We start from the raw sequence: 24,329 nt of genomic DNA on the forward strand, positions 1-24,329 counted from the left end.
TGGCAAAGGGCAGTGGGATTGTCATGGCCACTCAGGCCCATCGTGGTTCATCCTCTGGTTCTGTGGGATGGCTCACCTTTGGAGAGCATGGACTCCATGCGTGAATAAAAATGAGCTTTCTTTAGCAAGGAAAAGGCGGGAGATGGCTGTTAGGTAGACAACTAATGGTATCTGACACGAGTGAAGAGCAAGTGAGGAGGATGCCCTCTTGCGCGTGTGGCCAAAATGACTTTTAGAGTAAGAATGTCTGATAATCTAAAGTCATATGGTGACCTCTCCTCGCGGCCTTCAGCAGTTTGTGAGGCACACTGTCCTTTTGAGGCTGTGCGGACGTGTGCCTGTGTGGACTGTTGGCAGGGCTCCTGTTCGTCAGCTTCACGGTGGTGGGCTCCCCCCTATTGTTAACAGCAGGTGTCTATTGTCACTGCCTGTGCCATGATGGGCAAGTATCTCTAATGTCACCCAAGGCGTGTGCAAATCAAGGATGGTGTGACTTTCAGATCTTGGTTGGCATAATGTGAATCCAAGATATCAGGAGTGGAGGCAGAGATGACCGTGACAACTTAAGCCCCCAAATGAGCATATGAAATCTCTAGGAATGCTCTGGACATCCACGAGTCATGGGAAAGAAATTTAAGCCAACCTTATCTAGATCTGAAGTGGCCAGAAGCTTTAGCTGACAGGTGGGCCACCACTACACTATACTGCCCACTTCTTACCTTTGAGTAGGAAATACAGTTGGGGGAGTTTTCAGGGAAGACTCAGAAGGGTCTCCCAGGTGTATTGTTCAGTTGGCCGGGCTCCTCCTCATTTCTCTTCACTTGCTCTGGACTCTTCTTGCTCTTCCTTCCAGGATTCCATCATGGTTTGGGGGAGGTCGGTGCAGCTGCAGCCCCCAAGTCCTCCTCAGAGGACACAGAGCCACAGAGCTTCTGCCTCGAGGGACCCCCTGAGAGTGTGGAGGCCGGGAGCTTGGGGTCCAAGGCTGGGAGGATGTGCTCCTGAGGAGGTCAGCCAGGGGTTCCTACACCACTATATTTCCCATGAACTGTGCTCCTTATCTAAAAGGAATTTTCAGGCACGTCTGTCCTACATTGACAATTCCCACGTGGGTTCCTGAGGCTTATCTGTATTTGATTCTCTTGCACGTAGAGCCAAAGGAGTTACCTGACAGCAGTCGCAAGGAGCTCGAAGACCTACAAAGACAGTTATTAAACTAGTCTAGGATACAGGCAAGAAGGGGTGATAATTCTACCTGGCTTAACACCATCGTTTCTCCAGCGTCTTTCTACAAGGTGACATGAGGAGGGGCTCTGCTAATACAAAGCAGAACGGCGTCTGGTTATGCCGTGCAGGTGACACCTGGTATCGCTACCTCAGGAGGGTCAGGGTCTCACCCCAGCCTTTGCTGGCAGGAAACTTAACAAAGAGGAACCCAAATACCTCTGGGCTGCTCAGCTCCCCCAGAGGGAAGGGGCAGACTTTCCCCTGAGGAGGCCAATGCTGGGCCTCCACCTGCCAATCTCTTCTCCTCTTTGGATGCCTCAGGTTCACACAGCCTTCGGGGGACCTGTGCTCACCCTAAGCTTAGCTGGCTCCCTGGGCTCCTTATATCTTATCGCTCCACCGTAGTGGGCGCTATTTCTAAAGTTTACCTCATGGTCCAAGATGGCTGCTTCAGCATAGCCCTTATGTCTGCATTCTAGCCAGCAGGAAGGAGTAACGGGGAAGATGCAGGCCTACCTCCTCCTTTAGTGACATCTAGAAATTGCACGCACCATTACTGTTAATATCCAATTGGCCAGAACCCAGTCACATGGCCTCACGCAGCTGTAAAGGAGGCCAGTTTGCCAAATAAGACAAAGAGGCACCTGAGAGTAAACGTTATAAAAAATGACAAGTGAGTCAGGAGCCGTGGGACAGAATAAGCACAGGGCCTGGGGAAGAAGGCAGCAGGAGCTCTGGGCTTAACACGAGCCTGTGCTTGGCCCATCCAGACCTGGCCCTGGGCCTTCTACAGACGTGGGAAGGAGAAGCTGAGGACTGGAGGGTATTCCCTGCCAGAGATGGGTGCCTGACGTCAAGAGTAGGTTGGCAACACCTCCTGCAGATTTCATGATTAGAACTTTTGAAGTAATGGCGTATAATGAGGTTGATCATATGAACGCTGTTTTGTTCTGATAATATTTCCTCCTAAATGATAATGATGTTGGCACCCGTACACCCTTCATGGTATGCCTCACACTCAGAAGGTGGAAACATAAAAAGAGTTGTTTCCGGAAAGGGTTGGAGTTTCTACTCCCATTTCCCCTTGTAAACCTCCCTCTCAGCATTAGCCTGTCATCACAAAGTGTATGTGGGGTGTGGAGTGTTGCTAGAAGGATCTTCATCAAAGCTTTCCCATTTGCTCTTGGTATGATCTCCACGTGATGCTCTAATATAGTTGTATTTATTTTTATTTTTGTAAGTATTTAAAGTGTTTATTATATTTGAAAACTTTTTTTGGCATTTCTTAATTTTTTTTTTAATACGGAAATTCTAAGAAATGGAAGTGACTCCTGTCTGTCTGTGTCCACCCTGCGGGTTTGATCTCGACATTTCCTCTGTCTGCCCAGCACAGCGAGATCAGCAATCTAGATGGTCCGCCTGGCTCTCTCCAACTCTGCATGGCCTGTGCCCAAGATTCTCGTCCCTTCCCTTGCCTTTTGACTTTCATCTCCATTAGATTTTGGCGTCAGGGCTATGCGATTTATTAAATAAATTAAATAACTTTCCTTCCATTTTTCTGTACCTTCTTAAAAAGTTTGCGTAACATAGGAGTTAATCAGTTTAAAGAAATCCACCAGGAAATCCATCATTGCCGAATCTACTTTGAAGGTGATTCCCGCCTAACTTTCTCAGGTCTTGTCGTTTCCAAGCTTTCTACATCTTGTTGCACTGATTTGCATTGCGCAAGCATTGGTTACTTCTATTTACTAGGAAAAGCATTTTTTCGTGGAGATTTCCAAATTTATTACCATAAAATTGTGTACAGTTTTAATCTCCTTTATCCTTTTATCTCTGATGTTTATCACTTTATTTTTAATTTTTTGTTGTTGAAACTTTATTATATTTGCCAAATGTTTATCAATTTTCTTTCTTGTCAAAGAACCAGCTTTTTAGTTTACTTATTCAATTCATTTTTCTAATATCTAATTTATTTTTTCTGCTTTTATGTTCACTTTTTAGTTTATTTCCTTTTTTTTTTTCTTTTTTTTTTTTTCTTTTCTTTTTTCCTTTTTCTCCCCAAAGCCCCCCGGTACATAGTTGTGTATTCTTCGTTGTGGGTTCCTCTAGTTGTGGCATGTGGGACGCTGCCTCAGCGTGGTCTGACGAGCAGTGCCATGCCCGCGCCCAGGATTTGAACCGACGAAACACTGGGCCGCCTGCAGCGGAGCGCGCGAACGTAACCACTCGGCCACGGGGCGAGCCCCATTAGTTTATTTCCTTTTTTAAATTTATTTTTTATTTTTTAAAATAGATAGTAGACTTTATTTTTTAGAGCAATTTTAGGTTCACAGTAAAATTGAGCAGAAGGTACAGAGAGTTCCCATATACCCACTGCCCCAACACACGCAGCGCCTCCCTCATATCAACATCCCCCACCATAATGGTACAATTGAAGAACCTACACTGACACGTCGTCATCACCCAGAGTCCATAGTTTCCCTTAGGGTTCACTCCTGGTGGTGTACGTTCTGTGGGTTGGGACAAATGTGCAATGGCATGTATGCACCATTACAGTATCACACAGAGTATTCTCACTGCCCTAAAAATCCTCTGTGCTCTGGCTGTTCATCCCTCCCCCCCACTTTAACTCCTCTTTGAACCCAATTGTTTTCAATAGTGGTCTCATTTGCTGTTTTTTTCACAATATCCTGCCATTATATTCTCAATTTTCTTCTTAAATCATTGTTACTTTGAAGAGTAGTTTTCAATATCCAAGTGATTAGGATTTTAAAATTCATTGTTTTTGTCTAAAGTACTGATTTTTCATTCTTGTCATTTGAGATCAGAGAAGAGGGACTGACAAATTTCCGACCAAAATTTCATCAGGAAGAGATTTGTTTCTGTTAATTAGCATTTCAACAATTTTATAACTGCTTCATATATACTTGAAAAGAATGTGCATTTTGGGTTTTTGGAGCCATGAAATAATTTAACATAATACCATGTGGTCAGAAAATACACCGTGTTTTATTTCAATCCTTTGATTTTCGTGGAGAATTATTTTGCCACTCGGCCTACAGTCTATTTTGGTAAATGTTTCATGTGCCTTAGCAAGAATATACACCCTGAAGTCGGAAGCTGTGTTCTATAAATGTTAACTAGGTGAAGCTAGTTGATTATGTTGTTCAAATCATTGATATTTTTACTAGTATTTTTCCTATCAATTATTGAAAGAAGGATATTAAAAAAACTTTCACTTGGCTTGATTTCTTCCTTTAGTCCTTTTGATTTTTAAAATATACTTTGAAGATCTGTTATGAGTGGCATACACATGTCTCCTTGACGAATTAATCCTTTTGTTATTAGGAAGTGACTCCCTTCATCTCTAGTAATATTGTTTGACTTAAAATCTACTTTGTTTGATAATCATATTGCCATACCAATTTTCTCATGCTTAAAATTTGCATGGTATGTTTTTTCCATCCTTTTACTTTCAACCTGTCTGTGTCTTTGTACTTAACAGCATGTATTTCATCATGCTTTTGTATCCAGTCAGTCAAGCTCTGACCCTTAATTGGAAAGTCTGGCCCACTTATATTCAATGTAACTTTTATATGATTAGACTCAGTTCTCCCAGTTGAATTGGTTATTATTCTTCTCTTTAGTTCTTTATTCCTTCCTTTAAAAAAACCCCCACTTTATTGAAGTATGATTGGCATACAAAAAGCTGTACGTATTTAATGTACACACTTGATGAGTTTGGAGATAGATATGTATACTTCTGTGAAATGATCATCACAATCAATGCCATAAACCTATCCATCACTTCCAAAAGTTTCTTCCTGCCCCCTTTTGTTTTCTTTTTGTGTGTGTGTGTGATAAGCACAATTAACATAAGATCTACACTCTTAGCAAGTTTTGAAGTACACAATACATCATTATTAACTATAAGCTCTATGCTATGCAGTAGATCTCTAGGACTTACTTAAGTGAAGCTTTGTACCCCTTGACCAATAACCCCTGTCCTCCCCGCCCCTCATTTCCCGCCTTCTTTGTGGGGATGGGTGAACTGCATTTTTTTGGTATTCCATTTTGTTTCCTGTGTTGGCTTTTTAGCTATTCCACTTTGTGATATTTCTTTTATTGGTTGCTCACGGTCTAGCTTCTAATAATATACTACTTCACAAGCTGTATAAGAATTCCATTTACTCCATCCCATATTTTGTGTTATCAATGTCATGCTATAAAACCCACAATACATATTATTATTATTGTTGGTTTAAATAGTCAATAATGTTTTAAAAATTATTTTAAAATATTGCACATATGCATGCACATACACACACGACTACAAAGATGAAGTCGTTTATATTAACTATTTGCACTGATATTTACCCTTCCTGTTGCTGTTCATTCCTTCATGCAGACCTTGGTTCTGTCTGTTCTGTCTGGTGTGTTGTTTCCCTTGAGAAAGACGTAACTCTTTCAGTCTAAAAAATCTTTTAGCATTCCTTGCAATTCAAGTATGCTGGAGATGACGTAAGTTTTTGTGTGTCTGAAAATATCTTCATTTTGCCTTCATTTTGGAGGCAATTTTGTTTTTATTATAGAATTTTAGGTTTACATCTTTTTTCTTTCAGCACTTTAAAAAAAGTTATCCTTCCATTGCCCTTTGATCTCCATTGTTTCTGATGAGAAACAGTATATCGTTTTTCTCTGCATGCTCTAAAGATTTGCCTTCAAATCTGATTTCCAGTAGTTTGATCATGATGTGCATAGGTGTGGTTTTCTGTTAACTCATCCTGCTTGAGATTTGTGAGTTTCTTGGATTTGTGGGGTTGGAAGTCTAGCCATCATCTGCTCAAATATTCTTCTGCCCATTCTTTCTGCCCTCTCCTTCTGGGACTCCAATTACACATACATTAAAAATTTTTGATACTTAGTATTGTCTCACAGATCTCAAATTCTTTGTTTTGTTCTTTATACTCATTTTTTCCTCTTTGTTGCAATTTGGAAAATTTCTATTGCCCTGCCTGTAAATTTACTGATTCTTTCCTTTCCTGAGTCCAGTCTGCCATTAAGGGCCATCAGTTGAGTCCTTCATTTACAATATTGTGCTTTTTATTTCTAGCATTCCCATTTGATTCTATTATAGCTTCCATGTCTCTAGAAATTCCCCATCTCATCTCTTCCTGTGTGTTTCCACCTTTCTTTTAGATCCTTAAGCATCTCTATAACAGTTATTTTAAAATTCCCTGTCTGATAGTTCCAAAATCTGGTTCATAGATGATTTCTCTGCTTCTATTGACTATGTCTTCTCTTGACCATAAATCATATTTTCTTGATTCTTCATGTGTCTTCTAACTTTTTATATGCCATCCATTTTGTATAAAATAATAATAGAGAGCAAAGTAAATTATATTTATCTCCAGTAAGGGGTACTAGAGATGAGTGGCTGAGTTAAAATTTGTGTGATTGGGTCTGGGTTTTATTGCAGCTTTATTTTCATTTAGTTGACCAGTAGATGCAAATGTTTTGAGAGTATAATCAGGACTTTCCCTTCTCTGGGCCCTGGGGGTCTGAGTACTGGTAAGATTCCAGAGAATTCTTTGTTCTTACAGCTGAGCTGCCAGTTTTCTGAACCATGGGAGATCCTGCCCTCTGCTTGTCGGCTAACTACCTGCATTTTGAGTTGTGAGTTCTCTTTGCTCTCTGCTCGTACCCCAGGCTTTCTGTACCTACCTTCCTGGAATTTCTGGAGCAATTTCTCTCAGCTACCCTTCCTGCCTTCATCTCTTGGCAATTGAAAGTCCAGGGTACCTCATATTGACTGTTGGGAGCTTTGCTGTTCTGTTCCCCTAGCTTGATAGATTGGCTGCTTTGAACTTGGTGGGGGACCCACATACTTCAGGCAGTATCTCTCCCAGCTTTCCTGCCCTGCCTCTCGGCCTTTGGCATACTGCTCCTGAGAACTCAGTGAAATGTGTGGAAGAGCTTTGGTGGATGGGAACAGCCTGACTCAGTTGCTGAGATTCATGCAATTCTATTCTATCATGCTGGTTAACACATGGTTTTTAAAAGGTTTTTAGAGCTTCAGCTGGCTTCTCCTTATTCACACTATGGAAGATTCTTCCTCCTTCTGACACTTTACCAGAGACCATGGGTGAGAGCAGCTGTAGGTGTCTTTTCTCCTTCAAATAGCCTGTCACTTTTGGTGGTTGAGTTCACTCAGGTTACTTTACATCCTCAGCTCTCTGACGTGTTCCAAAAAACTACGATTTTTGTAGCTTATTTGAGTTGTTTGATTGTTAGGGTCAGAGTGAGAATCTCTTGCAACTTTTTACATCCTAATCAGAAGCATAACTCAACACAATAGAATTCCTTTTTTTTTTTTTTTGAGGAAGACTAGCCCTGAGGTAACATCTGCTGCCAATCCTCCTCTTTTTTCTGAGGAAGCCTGGCCCTGAGCTAACATCCATGCTCATCTTCCTCTATTTTATATGTGGGATGTCTGCCACAACATGGCTTGCCAAACAGTGCCATGTCTGCATCCAGAATCTGAACCAGTGAACCCTGGGCTGCCAAAGCAGAATGTGCAAACTTAACTGCTGTGCCACCAGGCCGGCCCCTAGAACTCATTATTATTGTTCAAATCTTCCGACTTACTTCATCCACCATCGGTACATCACAGATCCATTAAAACATCCCACAGTAATTGTGTTTGTGTAAATATTTTATGTATTTCTAGATTTTTTATGCTATGTAATTTGTTGCCTATTTGGTAAATAAATATTCAAATTGTTTTGCTTAGAAAGCAATAGATTGAATAAATAAACCCCCAAATGGCTCTTTGGCACACCTCTAAACAAGCAAACAAATGAAAATCCACAAAAATAAATAATTCTCTGGTAAATTCAGTTGATTTTGCCTTTGACAATATAAAATTATTATTTTGATTTAATGATTTGTCTTAAATTCTACTTCTTCTGCTATATTAATGTTGCCAGTTCTCTTTTCTCTGTGCTCATATTTCTTATTAATTTTGGCTACCACAATATTTTTAATATTTAGAATTTTGGGGCCATTTCTTTTGTTTTGGGTACAACTCATAAGCAGAAAATTTTTACATTTTGCTTTGCAATTTAATCTGAGGTGTTGGAGAAATTTAAGCCATTTATATTTATTGTCATAATTTGATGCTTACTATGACTTTTTATTTACATATTTATCAAATATTTATTGAAAACTTTCCTGGAAACAAACATACGAACAAAGCAAAATCCTCACCTTTGGGGAGATCACAGTTTAGTAAAACACTGTGAAGTCCACCACCAACAATAACTTAACCCATGAAAAATGAAAGAGTGATACAAGAGAACTGACTCCACAGGAAAACTGATTTTAAGTTCACATCTGTTATTTAGTTATATGAGAATGCAAAACATATGCTTGTTCTTTTTTCTTTTTAAGGTTACATTAGAGGATTTTTTTTTCCCTTTTAGGTAATATGTTGTAATATATAAAGGAGTTATTTTGGATCCTCTATTCAGCGTACCATGTTTCTGGGAGAATAATTTTACCTTTGCAACCATTCTGGATCATTTCAATGTAATTTTAATATAATTTTTGCCTAGAGGTTAAGGGTAAGGAGTGTTATAGAATACTATTTTATAGTCCAGTTGAGTGTTTCTACCCTAGAAGGGAATAACTTTTTTTAAGTGAATGAAGCAGTTGTCCACAAAAATAAAGAAATTTTGATTCTTTGGTGTCTGAGGGAAAAAAATTTAAAATATGATTATTTCAGATAGCTTTGACTCTGAAAATAGAGGACGTTGTCTTTTGCAAAATTGCTGGTCGGCTGGGTTAAACGGGGAGCCTAGAGGGAGATGGCGTCTGATCCCCTAGCCTCGCTCAAGGTGGAGAAAAGCTCTAGAGCAGTGGATCTGGCACTGCGTCTGCTAGAAAGGATGAAGGAGGACACGTTCTGCCTGGACCTTCGACAGGAAGCCAAGGACAGGTGAGTGTTGTGGACCTGTCTGTCTTCCGGTAGACTTCACAGAGGCTGGAGGGAGGACAGTGGACTTGGAATTCCAATCTCAGGACTCAGGACTCTGCTGTCTTTTGCAGCTGGAGAGGAAGTCGGCAGAATTCAGTTACGTTGCTGAGAGCAGCTAGCAGCTCAGACAAGAAAAGGAGCCTGGTTTTCCTCAAGTCTGTAGCTGAGCCACCTTTTTCTGGGATGAACTAATCGTCTTTCTCCCCACTCCCCATCTTCACGTGGCTTCAGATCGGCATGGTTGCTAACAGCTGCCTTCCTAACCCTCCTCAACGCCCTCCACCCTGTTGGACCCAGGGTCACTTGGGTATGGTATTAAAGAGAAAACATCGAAGCTTTGAAAAGATTAATAAAATTGACGAACCCTTACAAAGACTGTTTTTTTTTTTTTTTAAAGAAACCAAATGAATGCCCAGCATTGGAGATGGCACCAATTTAGAGCTCACAGTTCACAGGGTGACCGTATGTCCCAGTTTGCCTGGGACAGTCACCGTCTACACTTGTTTTGGCATAATTATTAATAGCTCTCCTTTTCACTCTCAATAGTGTGCAGATTTAGACAATAAATTGTATGCCTACTCTCACTTTTCATCTGTGCCAAGACCCATTCTTTGGCTTATACTGACACCTGTAGGCATACAAAATGGCTTTGGAGAAAATGAAAACGGGAAGGCTCTCCCCATCCTCAATCTCCAGGATTCCAGGCCACCTCCTGAGCACACTGAGAACTCTGATTGTTTGGCATATTCTGGAAAGGACCCAGGACAGATAAAGATTTCCACTTGAAGGTGCTACACACTCTGCTGCCAGGAGCGTCCAGGGTTGCACTAACACTTGGAGTAGAGTTAATGATCCAAAGAGGATGTTTTGATCACTCCTGTTGGTCACAGGAGTCACCATCAGTTTTGGGTCCAAACATGGGCCCAGATGGCCCTATGAGCTGTGAAAGACATTGCCTGGATTGGAGGGTGCGACATCCGGGGCCCTTTCTCGGGGAGCTGCAGTTGTCTGAAAAGAGCAGAGAAGGACACGAGAGGACGTGAGCCAGGAGGCTGTGGTGTTTCCAGCTGGAGAGGCTTGGAAGGAAAATTTAGGCGGGTCAGTTTCAAGGCCCCCAGGCTTATCTGTTGGAAATTAGGTGACCCTGGGTCTACTTTCACAAAGAAGACACGAATGTCGTAGGGCAGATGTGAGCTGCCGTACATGCCGGCCTTACACTCATCCCCCTTAGGCTCCGTCATGACACCTGGACTCCAATCTGAACATCAAAAGCAACACAACGCACTTAAAAAAAATTAAATCCAGAGGTCAGGAGAGCTGTGGGCAGGACTAATTTGTGAGCTTGGCTGTCACAATGATGGATTGGAGACAGATTAACCCTTGGGCTTCTGAGCCCCGTAGCCCTGTGGGGGCCCCTTACACAGCACGAAACTGCCTTCTGGCGGGGGCGGGGGGGGGGAGGGGAGGGGGTGGCGGGGGCGAGGTGGGGGGAGGGGAGGGGGTGGCGGGGGCGAGGGGGCGGCGGCGGTGGCGGGGGGTTCCTCTGTCCCGGCAGATGTCACTCCTTCCTGCTGCCTTACGACCCTGAACCAAAGGCTCTCAAGCCCAGAAAAGTGAAAATAGACAGTTGCCAAGATAAGAAAGGAGGCTTGAACGTGTGTTTGCCATACTCAGAGTCAATCAGGATAGGGAAGGAAAACACAGGACGCTGTCTGACTTCCAGGTATTCTTGTAGGTTTTTACCGGAGTTTTGTTTTTGTCTTTTTTTTTTTTTTAAGATGCTAATACCGTAAAGTCCCTGCAAGGTAGAAACCGGGGGCTTCACCAGTTCCCTTCAAAAGGGCTTGCACTGGATTCGTCCAGACTCTGGGTGAGAAAACCCTGGTCGTGCCCCTTGACCCGCCTCTTGGGAACGTGGGGGCTGAGCGGGCTGCCTTCTGGCTGTCACTGCTGAATGAACAGACCATAATGAGTCAATTCTCTGCTGTCTGCTATTTAAAACAACGGGTTCCTTCCTGCTTCCTACGCGCTGACTGAGGCTTCTTCTGTGTTGGGGGAAAAAAAGAAACTCCGGGACGAAGTGCGCCCTCTGAGACTGAATGAGCTACACAGTTCGGCCGCTGCGGCACAAAAGCCCCTGACTGTTTTATCTGTACAGATGGCCCTAATTTCGTGTTGGTGGCATGACTCTGTGAGCTAATTTCCCAAATACTCGGTTCATTAAAGTGGAAAGAAAGAAACCCTCTAAGCCAAGTCAGACTCCTCCAAGAAATAGAAGTCCCTGAATCCTTGACTGCAAGGTTGCCGCCAAGAGGGAAGGCGGGAGAGTGTGAAACCCCCGGGGAAATCGGGACCGCCCTGTGCTCCGGTTCCTTGTCCCCGACCCCAGAGAAGTCCAGTCACCTACTGGGAGCGAGCCAGGCCCCAGGACCCGGGAGAGACTAGTAAGACCTCAGACGGTGGGCTCAGTGATGTCCACCTCAGGGGCCTAACTTTGGCTTGTTTTCCATTTCTCTAACCAAGTGTAAGGATGTTCGGAGGGAGGCCAGCTCTCCCTGGGTTTGTAAGAGGTGAGTTTCAGCAGCAGCAGGAGGAGACAGGGCAGCTCCTGCATTCCTGGGGACGCCACCCAGCCACGGTTGGGGCCTGATGGGCACCAAGACTGTGCTGCCTCTGGCCATGCACAGCTTGGTGGCCCTTGGGGCTTCCTGGGGGTGACAGAGAAGTCTTGAGAGTGCCGATTGCTGGGACATCATTCACTCGCTCCTGCAGCAAGCACACCGGGCCCCTGTACAGGCCACGGCATGCGGAAGATTAGTGCCTCCTGCGCCACCCCACCCCGCAGGGGCCGCGGTTTCCACCCGGGGCAGGAGTGTAAGAGATGCATCCAAGGATCACTCCGCCTGGGAAGCAGGCACGGCGTCACCAAGGGGGCGCTGTTGAGCCAAGTTCTAAAGAAACGTGATGGGACTTCAGGCGGACAGAGAGGAAGATGTTCCCAGCAAAGGGAATAATAGGAGGAAAAGCACAGACAACGTGTATGTGACATGTTTAAGAAATGGTAACAAGCGTCAGTGATGTGTCCCAAGTGCAGGTAGTTGGCACTCTGTAAATAATTGCACGCGGGAATGAAGAGACGGGCGTGGCTAGAGCACAGCGTGCAGGAGTGTATGTGCATGTGTGCCTGTATGGACACGCACGTGCAAGTGTGTGTACACGGGTGTGCATGCGTGTGGGGGGATCTGGGGAGGAGTATAGGCTCAAGGTTTTACCAGGTGGGCTGGAACCAGACTGAGAAAAGCCTGTTGGCAAAGGGAAGCCTGGAAAAGGTTTCTAAAGTCTCAGAATGTGTAAGAGTTGGTTAGGATGAAATAATCAGATGCGTATTTCCAAAGCCTCGTCGTGGATACTGTACAGGAAGGACTGGAGGGGCACCGATTAGGAGGTGATAGTGGGAGTCCAGGCAAGATGCCGCCTGGACGGAGGGAGGGGCAGTGGAGATGGAGAGACATCCAGAAGGCAGGGCTGGTGCTGGAGCAGCTGGGCAGGTGGGGAAGGCAGGAGCCAGCGATGACCCTCAGGCTCCCAGCTGGCCGGCAGGGTGGATCTGGACCAGTCACCAGGTGCCGAACCCGGGGACTGGCAGGTCCGGGGATAGAAGATGAGTTTAAGGTCTTTGAATTGGAGGTTCTGAGGGACAGTCGGACCAAATCTGTCCCGCATGGTTGTCGGGCACTGTAAACCCAGGGGATGGGTCACTAGGGCCCTCAAGAAGGGAAATGTCTCAGCAGGGATGAGAGGAAGGCCAGGAAGGAAGCAGAGACCTACGGAGGAGGCTGATTTCTGGGCCAGGCAGGGAGCCTATCCTGAAAAGTCCAGGAAAACCTGCAGCCAACCAGCGAGCTAGAATGGGGAGCAAAGCGGGGCAGAGCTAGGGTGCACACAGCATCGTGGGGTGGGCACAGAGCCAGCCTAGGCTGGCAGATGGCACAGGGCATGAGGGAGACAGGCCTCACAACATTGCCACACATCCCTCCTGCTTCAGCTGGGGTTTGGAGATCTTGACTCAGGGTGCTGGGGGCTCAATGTGTGGGAGGCAGAGGCTTGGGGCCAGGTCGGGTGAGGGAAGGGACATGCGTTCACCTGATATGCTCACCCATATTCAAACCCTCCAGCTGGCTCTGCAGCTGGGGCCTGGGCTCTGGCTCCTTATTTCAGGAGGGACCCACTTGATGCCAGTGGGGCCCCTGCCCACCAGCTGCTGCCATTCCAGGGGAGGCTCTGCCGGAGAGGGTGGCTGAGAGCCGCTGGAGGAGGTGTGCGTGTTGGTGGACCCTTCTCTCTTCCTGAAGCGTGGGAATTTTCTTGGTACCAGTAACATGTGAATATTGGGCACTTTCGACCATGACCCTCTCGGAGCACAAGGCCTTTCTCTTCTTAGGGGTGTGGATGTGAACCCAGGAACCTCTCATCCAAATGTCCCAACGACCACTTACGTGCCACGGGGCCTTGAGCAGCTCGCCAACCTTCGCCAGTGCCCTCAGAGCCGGTGAGAGCGAAGGGAGCCGACATTCGTGACTCACGAGGGCGGCAACGGCTCTTGGTTTTGTTCTGTCGTGTGACCAGCGCTCACGACAGTCCTGATGCATCAAAATGCTTCAAAAAACATCTGATGAGCCAAGGAATGAACTGAGACTCCAGCACACCCCAGCACCCGGTAAAAACAGAATAGATGTGGGTTGCCTTTCCACCCCATTTTTTTCCTGTCCCCTATTTTCTTCCCTTTGCCTGGCACCTTTCTGTCAGTCATCTTGGTCTCATTTTTCTGCCTCCTTGCTCACCTTCCCCCCACCACTCTCTCTTTCTCTCTCTTTCTACTCCTCTCTTTCCTTTCCTAACTATACTGAGTTGAATAGTGTCTGCCCAGAATGCAAACCCACCCGGAATCTGTGAATGTGACCTTATTTGGAAATAGAGTCTTTGCAGATGTCGTCAAGTTAAGATGGGTTCATCCTGGATTAGGCTGGGCCCCAAGTCCAGTATGACTGGCTTCCTTAAAAGAGGAGGGAAGCTCAGACACAGACACACAGACACAACACCACGTGAGGATGGAGGCAGGGACTGGGGTGACGCTGCCACAAGCCAAGGCATACCAAAGATTGCCGACAACCACCCGAGGCTTCAACAGAGTCATGGAGCCGATTCTCCCGGGGGCTCCAAATGGAATCTGCCCTGCCCACACCTTGATTTCAGATGGCTGGCCTCCAGAACTAAGACAATTTCTGTTTTTTGTGTTTTTTTTTTTTGAGGAAGATTAGCCCTGAGCTAACATCCGCTGCCAATCCTCCTCATTTTGCTGAGGAAGACTGGCCCTGAGCTAACATCTGTGCCCATCTTCCTCTACTTTACATGTGGGACGCCTGCCACAGCATGGCTTGATAAGTGGTGCATCTGTCCGTGCCTGGGATCTGAACCAGCGAACCTGGGCCGCCAAGGGGGAACATGCGAACTTAACCGCTGTGCCACTGGGCTGGCCCCGGTTTCTGTTGTTTTAAGCTACTCAGTTTGTGGTTCTTTGTTGGGGCAGCCCTAGGAAACTTGCACAGTCCCTTTTTCGTTTTCTGGCATGTTCAGCTCGGAAACTCACAGTCCTTCAGCCTCTCCTGCAGAGGTGTCCACACCCGCCAGTCCTGGGAAGCCTGCAGCCTGTTGTGGATTCATGTCCCTGCCTCTGACTTTACTCCGAACGATTAAGACACACAGAAAAGTGCAACAAACTCATGGAAAACGTCTAGGTGGGGAAGTCACACTGAGCCTCAAGCAAGGAAAGGAAGGAAACACAACTGACTCGAAAGCTGGGAACTCTCAAGTGTGCTAACAAATGCATTGTCAAAGCCACAGGTTGGCCACGGGGAGCAGGTGAAAGATGGGCCGGGAGACGTGTGCTGGCAGCTCTGCTTCCAGAGCACATTCATCTCTGGGTACTGGAGCAGCCGTTAGACATGCGGGGATTTTCTGCTGGGTTTAGAGGCAATAAAGCTCGTGAGCAGCAGTTACCTCAATAGACCATCTGTCGCATGGCAGCACCATGGGGTGGCTGGCACTGGGAGTGGGAGCCCAGGAGGCTCCATTAGTGAGCTTTCAGAGAAGCGAGTGCTCTGTGCGCTCCAAAAGGGGAGAGGCCAACACCCAGGTGGCCTCGTGTGAGACAGCACAACATCCGGTATCCGTCTAAGAATCCTTCATACTTCCTAAGCCTGGGTGAACGTGGCACCCCAAGGTCGCAGACAAGCGTTAGGGGCTGGCTCCGTGAGCCTCCGCACACTCCCCAGGGAGCACTGGGAGCAGCACAGGGCGACGAAAGGAAAAAAGAGGACAGTTTGGACAGAGCAGAATGACCCAAACCATTGGGATCCTGGAGTCAATAGTTGTGAGGGGAGAGCATCCTTTCGCTGGTTCCACTGAAGGACTGCAGGCCTTTACGAGAAAGGAGAATCTGGAAGAAGAGTTCAAAGAAGAGAATGAAGATGAATGGCCCCGTGGAGTCTCCACTCCCTCCCCTCAAATGGATGGGCAGCCAGATCCGGATGAGGCAGGACCACCTGCTTTAATGGAAGGGCATCTTGGGGTCAAAGGTGTAGGCGTGGGGCAATGTCTGGGCAGAGGGATGCTGTCCAGGTGTGATGGGAGAGAGAGGGAAAAGGTTGGGTGGAGAGGAACTGAGACTGGAAGATAAGGTCTGAGTCACACTGGAAGGGTGGTGGGGCAGCCCAGAACGAGCTCAGTGATGGGCCAGTGGCAAGTCAGTCTGGAAAGTCTAAAGCATGAACAAATACCTCAAGCTTGTGTACTCAGGGAGAAGGAAGCCGGACCAGGGAGACGGCTGTGGGCAGGAGGCCTGGGTGTGTCAGCGCTCACGGTGTCAGGGTATCCAGACTGAATGTACCAGTGAAACAGCAACAACCGCAGAGGAGGAGCGGCAACAAGCTGGAGAGTCTTGCTTCCCTCATGGGCAGGGAGAACAGAGTGAGCAGTTCTAGCTTCATCCGGGGGAACCAATGAGGGTGGCGATAGAATTAGCTTAGAAGAGTGATGGAGCTGGTCAAGCATTTAGACGAGCCTGTCAGCCCTCCCTGTCCTGACTCTGAAGAAACCTAGGAGACTAGTGTTGTCGCCCAAATTACGAATTGGGTATGTGTTACATAAAAAATTCTCTGGAGAACCTCTGCCCCAAGGTTGTGATCATGGTCTCTCCCCTGCCAGGTAAGTATGCCCCAAGGTTATGGAGGAGAAATCCTCAGTTCCTGCAGAGAGGCTGGGGGAAGGGCTCAGCTTTGGGGGCCCCAAGGGGTCACTTGCAGGTCACGTGTTCCAGATGGGGCCGTGCAGTGCAGGAGGGCCACCCAGCCTGCTTCAGCACTTACAGGAGCAAAATGGAAACCCAGGGTTCAGGGCACTTTACCCTATTTTGTGTGTGCATGTGTGCTCACCCGGGACCACTCCTTCAACTTGGTGAAGCCTGGAGACTCCTTCTCAGAAGTGTTATAAATGGATAAAATAGAATACTAGATTAAAATTTGTACTCAAATACAGTTAATAAAATATAAAAATCTTGATAATTTAATATGTCTCTTTATTAATCCATTATTAAGTAAGAAGTAATAGGGGAAATTTAGTAACCACCATCCTTTTGAAGCAGTGATGAATGTAAGTGATATTCTGATATAGATTCAACATTGTAACTTGATGTGAAAATATCTTTGATTTCTTTTTTTTTCTTTTTTTAAGGATTGGCACCTGGGCTAACAACTGTTGCCAATCTTTCTTTTTTTTTTTTCTGCTTTATTTCCCAAACCCCCCTGGTACATAGTTGTATATCTTAGTTGCAGGTCCTTCTAGTTATGGGAAATGGGACGCCACCTCAACGTGGCCTGACGAGCGGTGCCATGTCCACGCCCAGGATCCGAACCCGGGGCCGCTGCAGCGGAGCGCGCAAATTTAACCATTTGGCCACGGAGCCGGCCCCAATGTCTTTGATTTCTATTGGTGATAACATCACAGGTACTGCCAAATACTAATATGATTTATTGACTATATTTATTATTGAAGAAAGTCCTAAATTTAGAGAAAATAAAGATGTAAGTTTTTCCCAGCCAAGCTCACAGGTCCCCTGAATTCCTCCTAAGGCTCCTCTGGAGACGTGGGACCTAGGCTAAAAACCCCTGCTTACTGTAGAAAGCCACGGAGATTTTGGAGTTTGTGTTCCAACAGCAGCCAGGATTCATTGTCCTAACACGTTTGTAGGTCTGACTTGGTCTGGACAGGGGCACCCTCTCTACACAAGGAACCTGACCTTCAGGTAATCTTATTGTGATGGGCTGTGTCCTCATGCCCAGAACTGTGAATATGGTACCTTATGTGGCAAAAGAGACTTTGCAGATGTGATTAAGTTAAGAATTTTGAGATGGAGAGATTATTCTGGATTATCTGTGTGGGCACAAAGTTATCACAAGGGTCCTTACAAGAGGGAGAGCAGAGAGTAAAAGACACAGGAGTAGCAGATGTGATGACAGAAGCAAGAGGCTGGAGCGATCTGAGGAGGGGCCAAGAGCCAAGGAATGAAGGCGGCTTCTAGAAGCCGTAAAAGGTGAGGAAACAGATTCTCCCTGAAGCCTCCAGAAGGAACCAGCCCTGCTGACGCCTTGATGGGAAACTTCTGACCTCCTGTAAGTTAACAGATTCGTGTTGTTTTAAGCGACTAAATTGGTGGTAATTTGTTACAGCAGTAACAGGAAGCAAATGCACGTTACGTAAGGCATATTCCACTTTAAATACACGTCTGCCGAGGGTCACTGACACGCGGGGAGAGCACAGGGCTTACGCGCACAGCTTATGACTTTCTACGCTGTGTAACCACCCCGAGACCAAGACACAGAACATTCCAGCACCCAGAAGGCTCCTTGTGTCCTTCCCAGTAGTACGTCCACAGTGACCACTCTTCCGACTCCGTCCCTGCGGATTAGTTTCGTTTTGCCTGCTCTTGAACTTCGTATAATTGGAATCCTACCGAATGTCCTCATTCGTCTCTGGCTTCTTTCACTCACATTGTCTGAGATTCGTCCATGCTGCTGCTTGTCATTGCTCCACATTCGATTTAGTCTTTTTACCAATTTGGTAGGAAAGTCTTACAACCATGCCAAAAAAAAAAAAAAGATGGGAAAAAAGGCACCGTCCTGTATTTTCCTCAATTTCACGGCTTCCCTTAAATGGCTGGGAGCGCCCAAACTTCCTCGTTCCTCACTGGAGACCAGGGCCTTGCTCAGGCGCTTGGAGGGGAAGTTGTTGGGACTTGAGCTTTTCTCCCTCAAGATGCAGTGGTCAGGCTGTGTGAGCAGCTCCAGGCCCCGGGCAGCGCCTGGTTTTCTTAAGAACCGTCCTCCCAGAGGGCCTGGTAGCACAGTGGTTAAGTGCGGACTTTCCGCTTTGACTGCCTGGGGTTCAAGGATTCCGATCCCGGTGTGGACATGGCACTGCTTGGCAGGCCATGCTGTGGCAGGCGTCCCACATATAAAGTAGAGGAAGATGGGCACGGATGTTAGCTCAGGGCCAGTCTTCATCAGCAAAAAGAGGAGGATTGGCAGCAGATGTTAACTCAGGGCTAATCTTCCTCAAAAAAAGAAAAAAAAAAAAAAAAAGCTCCGTCCTCCTGACACCAGTCCCAGAGTTCATCGGGCCAAGGCTCTCCTAAGCACCAGAGGTCCTGGAGACCCTCTTTTCCTCCGTGTCCTCCGCCGCCCCTCAGGCTCACGGCTTCAGTAACTGTATACCCCGCCCGCCAGAAGGGTCCCCCGCTCTGTGTCCCCTCTCCCGACACCCACCCGCGCCTCTCTGGCTTTCCTCCCGGGCCTGCTCCTTCCCCTGCCGTCCCGCTGCCTCGGCCTGTGGGTCCCTCCCCCCGCGGCAGCGGCTCCTGAAGGAGGCACCGTCCCGGCCTCTCCCAGGCGCCCAGAGTCTTCGCTCGCCGAGAGGAGGTTCTCCCCGCAGGAGGCCGCCTGTCCCCGGCGTCCCCAAGGCCGGTCCCCAGCTCTGGCCAGAGCCCGGCCCCCGTCCTGGAAGGGGGAGGGCGGCTCGGGGCCGGGGGGCAGCACCCCGCGGGCAGGCGGGGAGGCCAGCTCCAGGAGCCGGGCCTGTGCGCGGGCCTCGCTCACCTCCCGCCCGCAGCGGGCGCGCTCGCCGGGCGAGTCACGTGTCTCATCACAACGGCCGGGTTCCTACTAGTAAAACTGATCAGAGAACGAGGCCTGAGCCCTGCAGCCCCGAGGCCCTGCCAGGGTCGCTCCCTGATTGAACTTGTCACTGCAAACTTCCACCCTGCGCGCTCAGTCTTAAATCGTGGGGTGCAGTTCGCGGTCACAGGAGCCACCAACACAACGGGGACCGCACGCCGAGAGTCAGGGAGCACGTGTCAGTCTTACTGGGGGCTGCGGGAGGGCAGGGGCGGGAGGCGTTCTGCCTGCGGAAACCTCGGCCCGACTCTGAGAAAGCGGCTCACGCAGAGCCCGGGACGCAGCCCCTAGGACGGTGCGAGACGTTTGTTTTGAAAGCTGTTCCCGGGCCCCAGGTCAACACAGGGGAGGAGCCCGGCCGGGACACAGCCCCGCCACCTCGCTCTGCTGGCCCTCCCCTCCGGGAAGTTCAGGTGCCACGGCCCATCCAGGGTTTCCAATAATAAACATTCCTTATCCTTGTCCTCATTAACTAAAGGTTTTGAAAAGGAAAATAAGCTAAACAAAGCCGAGAAGTCTGCACACAAAAACCTTTCCACACGGGGCTGCCCAGGGAAGGAAGGAAGGGCCACCTACGATTTATTTTTATAAGCAGCATAATAAATAACACGGATTTCAACCCACGGCTATAAATAACACCTGCTGTTTTCGCTCAAGATTTACCCGGGCTCTCAAGTGATCGCTCCCGTCGCGGGGTCCTCCCCTCGCTGGCTGTGGGGCGTCACCTGAGCCTCATTGTTCTCAGAACGGGTATTTCTGCCTCCCGCTCAGAGTCTGCACGCCAGACCCGCCCTCGCTCAGCTTCTGCCTCCTCCCCCATGGGCCATCTTTGGGACCTTCCCCTTGGCGGGAGGACACCTGATGGAGGGGTGGCTGGGTCACCGGTTTCCTTCCTCGGCGACTCACAGGCCTGGCAGATGTTCTCCTGGGTTTGTTTTGATTGCTTGTTTTAAAAACAGTTCATATCCACCAACTGTTCAGATAATAATATTCCAAGTGGCAAGCAACTGTGACTATTTTGGTTGCTGTTTACTCAGACAAGCAGGCTCAGCTGGAAGATGTGGGGCCAGGGGAGCCCCGCTCCTGCCCTTCTAATTGTCACCCTTGCTGGCCATTAAGGGGGTCTCATTTTCAGCTTTCCTCACCTGGGAGCCCTGTGCCTCAGGAGAACGGGAGGGGGAAAGAATCAGATGGAAGCAATGCAGGTGGATATTATTAAACTCGACAACCCTCGCCCAAAGCCAGACCTGTCACAATCACCACCAAGAGCTTCTTCCTCCAGGCCTGTGCAGAGAGTAGGGAGGCCCTGCTGGGGGCTGAGCTGGCACTGGGACGCGCTCTCTGTCCAATGCCCCAAACCCTCCAGGCCTAAAATCGTGCTTCCCAGGTGCCCACCCAGCCCTGGGCACCCCTGCTGTCTTCCCAAAGTGTGCAAAAGGCAGCCACTGCTCCCCAGACTCCCAGACCAGGCCCGCTGTCCCCTCTGACTTCTCCTCTCCCTTGACCTCCAGAGCCAGTGGTTTGCCCAGTCCGGCTGATCTTCCTGGGACATTTTATCTCTTGCCTCTATCTCCTGTTCTCCATCCCCACTGCCTCCACCCACAGCTGGTCCCGTCACCTGTCCCTTTCACTGTGGCAGTAATTTTGACCACTGTCCCAGCATGCTTCCCTGCCCTTCTATTGCACTCCCACTGCTGCTAGGCTCAGCTTCCTCAAGTTTCACTCTATCGTCACTTACCTGCCTGAGAACCCTTAGTGACTGCCCACCATATGCAAAGTGGAGTGCGAGTCCTTCACACTCTGGTTCCAACCTACCTTTGCACCTGGTGTTTCTACTGCTACATCCAGATCCCTCCTACTGTCTGGTCATGCTCAGGAAATTCCTGAACCCATCTGAGCTTTCCAGCAGGCCGCCATGTGGCCAGTTCCGGGAGCGGGGAGTACCCCTCACTTGATAGACTCCACAAATGCACTTCCTGGAGTTGTACAGCCAGGCTGACCAGAAGGCCTCAGGGCCTTTGCACATGCTGCTTCCTCATTCTGGAGTGCCCTCCTCTCCCAGCTCCTCCTGCCAAAAACCATACTTCTTCAAATGCCAGTTCTGCCATGAAGCCTTTGATGATCACTCTTGCTGCAAAGGGTAGCTCCTGCTCATGAATCTCTGAAAAAAATTGTACCTGAAGTGTTTATAATTAATTTTCTTTGCATTTATATGTCTGATTTTGTTAGAACACAAACCTCCTTAAGGATATGATCATGAATTACTTTTCTGGATATAACTTGCTGTGCCTAACACTGGGGCCAGCACACGGTAAGTGCTCAGAAATTTTTGTTGGAACAAGGAGAGAATGAATGACTTGTGCTGGGCTTGGGCCCACTGCATTTCACTGCTACCCGCTGGCTGCGTATAAGTCCAGGTGCATCCGTCAGGTCTCTTCTCCTTATCTGCTGCCAGACTGCAGAGCAGGATGGAGTAGAGCCCTCGGATGTTCCCTCCATAATCCAGACTCACGTGATGGTGAATCGGGGATTCCCAGGGGTGTCAGTCCATGAGACACTAACTGGTCCAGTGCTTTGCAGACCAGCTCAGAGCCCCGAGTCTAGGATATGTCTTCAGGGCACGAGAGGCGGGGGCAGTTGGGGTAGCTGGTGTACAGAGGGGCTGGGGGCTATAGGCGACCTGGTTTTGCCCCCATTTCAACCAGGTCAGCTCCGCCTGTATGCACATATTGAGGTCTGGTAGAAGCTATATTTGTCAGAAGCCAAACATTTTTTTCTTATGAAAAATAAAAACAAACCGTAGATATAGTCCAACTACATAGAAATCCAAGATGCTGAAGAGAAACGCCTGTCTGAACCTATTTTTAAGGATCTTAAAGCACAGTCCACAACCTCAACGCAGAGCAATCGCCTGCACTGTCTCAGGACACCCACAAGAAGGATGTCAGGGCCAGATGTCCACGGGGCCAGGGACAGAGCAGGAGGATGGGGACAGTGCGGGGGCCAGGTTTTAGCTCCTGCTCTGCCAGGAGCAAGTTGTGTAACTTAGGGCAAGTCCTTTCACCTCTCCGGACTCTGCATCTCATTTGAGGTGGCCCAAAAGGCGAGGGCAGGGTGGCGCCGTGGCTAAGGGCGCGGGAGCCGGGTGGGCCGGTCCTGGGCAGGCGCCGCCGCCTCACCGTCAGCCCGGACTCGCCGCTCTGGGCACTGCTGTGCGCTGGGCGCTCTGACTCAGCTGGCGGCCGCGGACCCGGTTGCCGGGGGAAGTGCTGCGCGCACACTTATTCTGGGTTCTGATATTTAAAGAGGCGGGCGTGTTGCGCGACATTTCGGAAGTGCTTGGGGAGGGGGTGCTGCAGACCGGGCTTTTCTTTAAACGCTTATAGATATCCTGTGCTGATCTCTCGGTCCACAAAGAGGAATTTTTTTCCCTAAGAATCTGACGTGGGTCCTGCCCATTGTGTCTGCCTGGCTGGCTCCCGGCTGCGCAGCCCGGCAGGAAGCAGGTGGCCCGAGGTGGGACACGTGCCCAGCCCCCACGCCGGCTTGCCCTGGTCCCCATCCAAATGCCACCCTGCTCCCTGAACGGAAAGCGTGGCAGGGGCCCCCCAGGTGGCTGGGAGGGAAGCGGAGCGTTGGCCTGGTTCTGCTGGGGCACGCGGGGCACCTGGGGTGACCAGATGGAGGTCTCCCGCCCTCAGGGTCTTGGCGTAGGTGGCAGCCTAGGGCCCCTGGGGGCGGGGGACACAGGCTTCCTCTTCCGCGCTCACCGTTTCACTGGCTCAGGAAACTCCGACTGAAAGCTGGGACTTTGTTTTCATCCCCTGCGTCATTTTTACTATTTGAATGGCCACCTCGGGCTGCCTTTAGGGAGGTGGTTCTTTTGTCGCTTTTCTCACTCAGGATGTTGTTTCCAATAGATTTCCTCACAGACTGCGTCTGCTGCCTTTGTTTTCCTTTCCAAATGCGTGTGGAGGAATCGTCCAGAGCTGAGCCGACGTGAGTGAAGTGGGCCTGGGGCGCTGGGAGTGGGCACAGCGGAATTCTGCTCCTATGACATTTGTTTTTCTTTCTGCTCACAGAGCTCGTTTTATCCGCACACTCATTATGGCACCTTTGAGACATGCAGGAAATAAATATGGGTGACAGAGGAGGAAAATCAGGGTCACCTGGAGTCCTGCAGGCCGGAGAGCTACCATGAGCATTCTGGCGTTGACTTTCTTTTTTTAAATTGGCCTCATGCTGCACATACTGATAAGAAGCCAGCTTTTTACAGCCAGCACCGTATGGTTAACATTGCCCCACGCCCTGGGAGGTTCTGTAGGTGCGTCTTTAAGGCTCTGTAGTTCTCCTTTGGCCTGCCACCAGCCGCGCTGCACCATAGACGTTAGCCTGTGTGAAGGGGGAAGCAGGACAGGAAAGCCGTGTCACCAGGGGATTGTGGGTGACCTGTATTTTCCTCTTTCTCTTCTATAGTTTGCACATTTTTCTGTAACAAACTCAGGAGTAGAGGCAGCATGGGGTAGTGGTCAGAAGTGCAGGCTCCGGTAGCAGGCGGCCTGTGTTCAATCCCACATCCAAACCGGGTGAGTCGCTTAACTGCCTCTGTGCCTGTTTCCTCATCTATAAGGCATGGATACTAATGCAACTTACCTCACAGGTACGTTCTGAAGATTAAGTGAAAGTGACGTGATGCATAAGCAGCTCAGTGAATACTTGACAAACGGTAACCTTGTGGCTTTACGTTAGAGAGAATCACAAAAATTCGAAAAGTTGTG

At 48.5% G+C, this 24,329-nt stretch overlaps 1 long non-coding RNA gene across 1 annotated transcript; it reads left to right on the forward strand.

Annotated features, from left to right (window-relative positions):
- Positions 1-22,945: 22,945 nt before the first annotated feature.
- On the forward strand, positions 22,946-23,749 carry LOC139080413 (uncharacterized). The gene is made up of 3 exons (XR_011534895.1): positions 22,946-23,067; positions 23,472-23,550; positions 23,634-23,749. It is a non-coding gene; the product is annotated as an uncharacterized lncRNA (long non-coding RNA).
- The last annotated feature ends 580 nt before the right edge of the window (positions 23,750-24,329 follow it).

This window comes from Equus przewalskii, chromosome 30 (assembly GCF_037783145.1).
Source record: "Equus przewalskii isolate Varuska chromosome 30, EquPr2, whole genome shotgun sequence".
NCBI classification, from domain to species: Eukaryota; Metazoa; Chordata; class Mammalia; order Perissodactyla; family Equidae; genus Equus; species Equus przewalskii.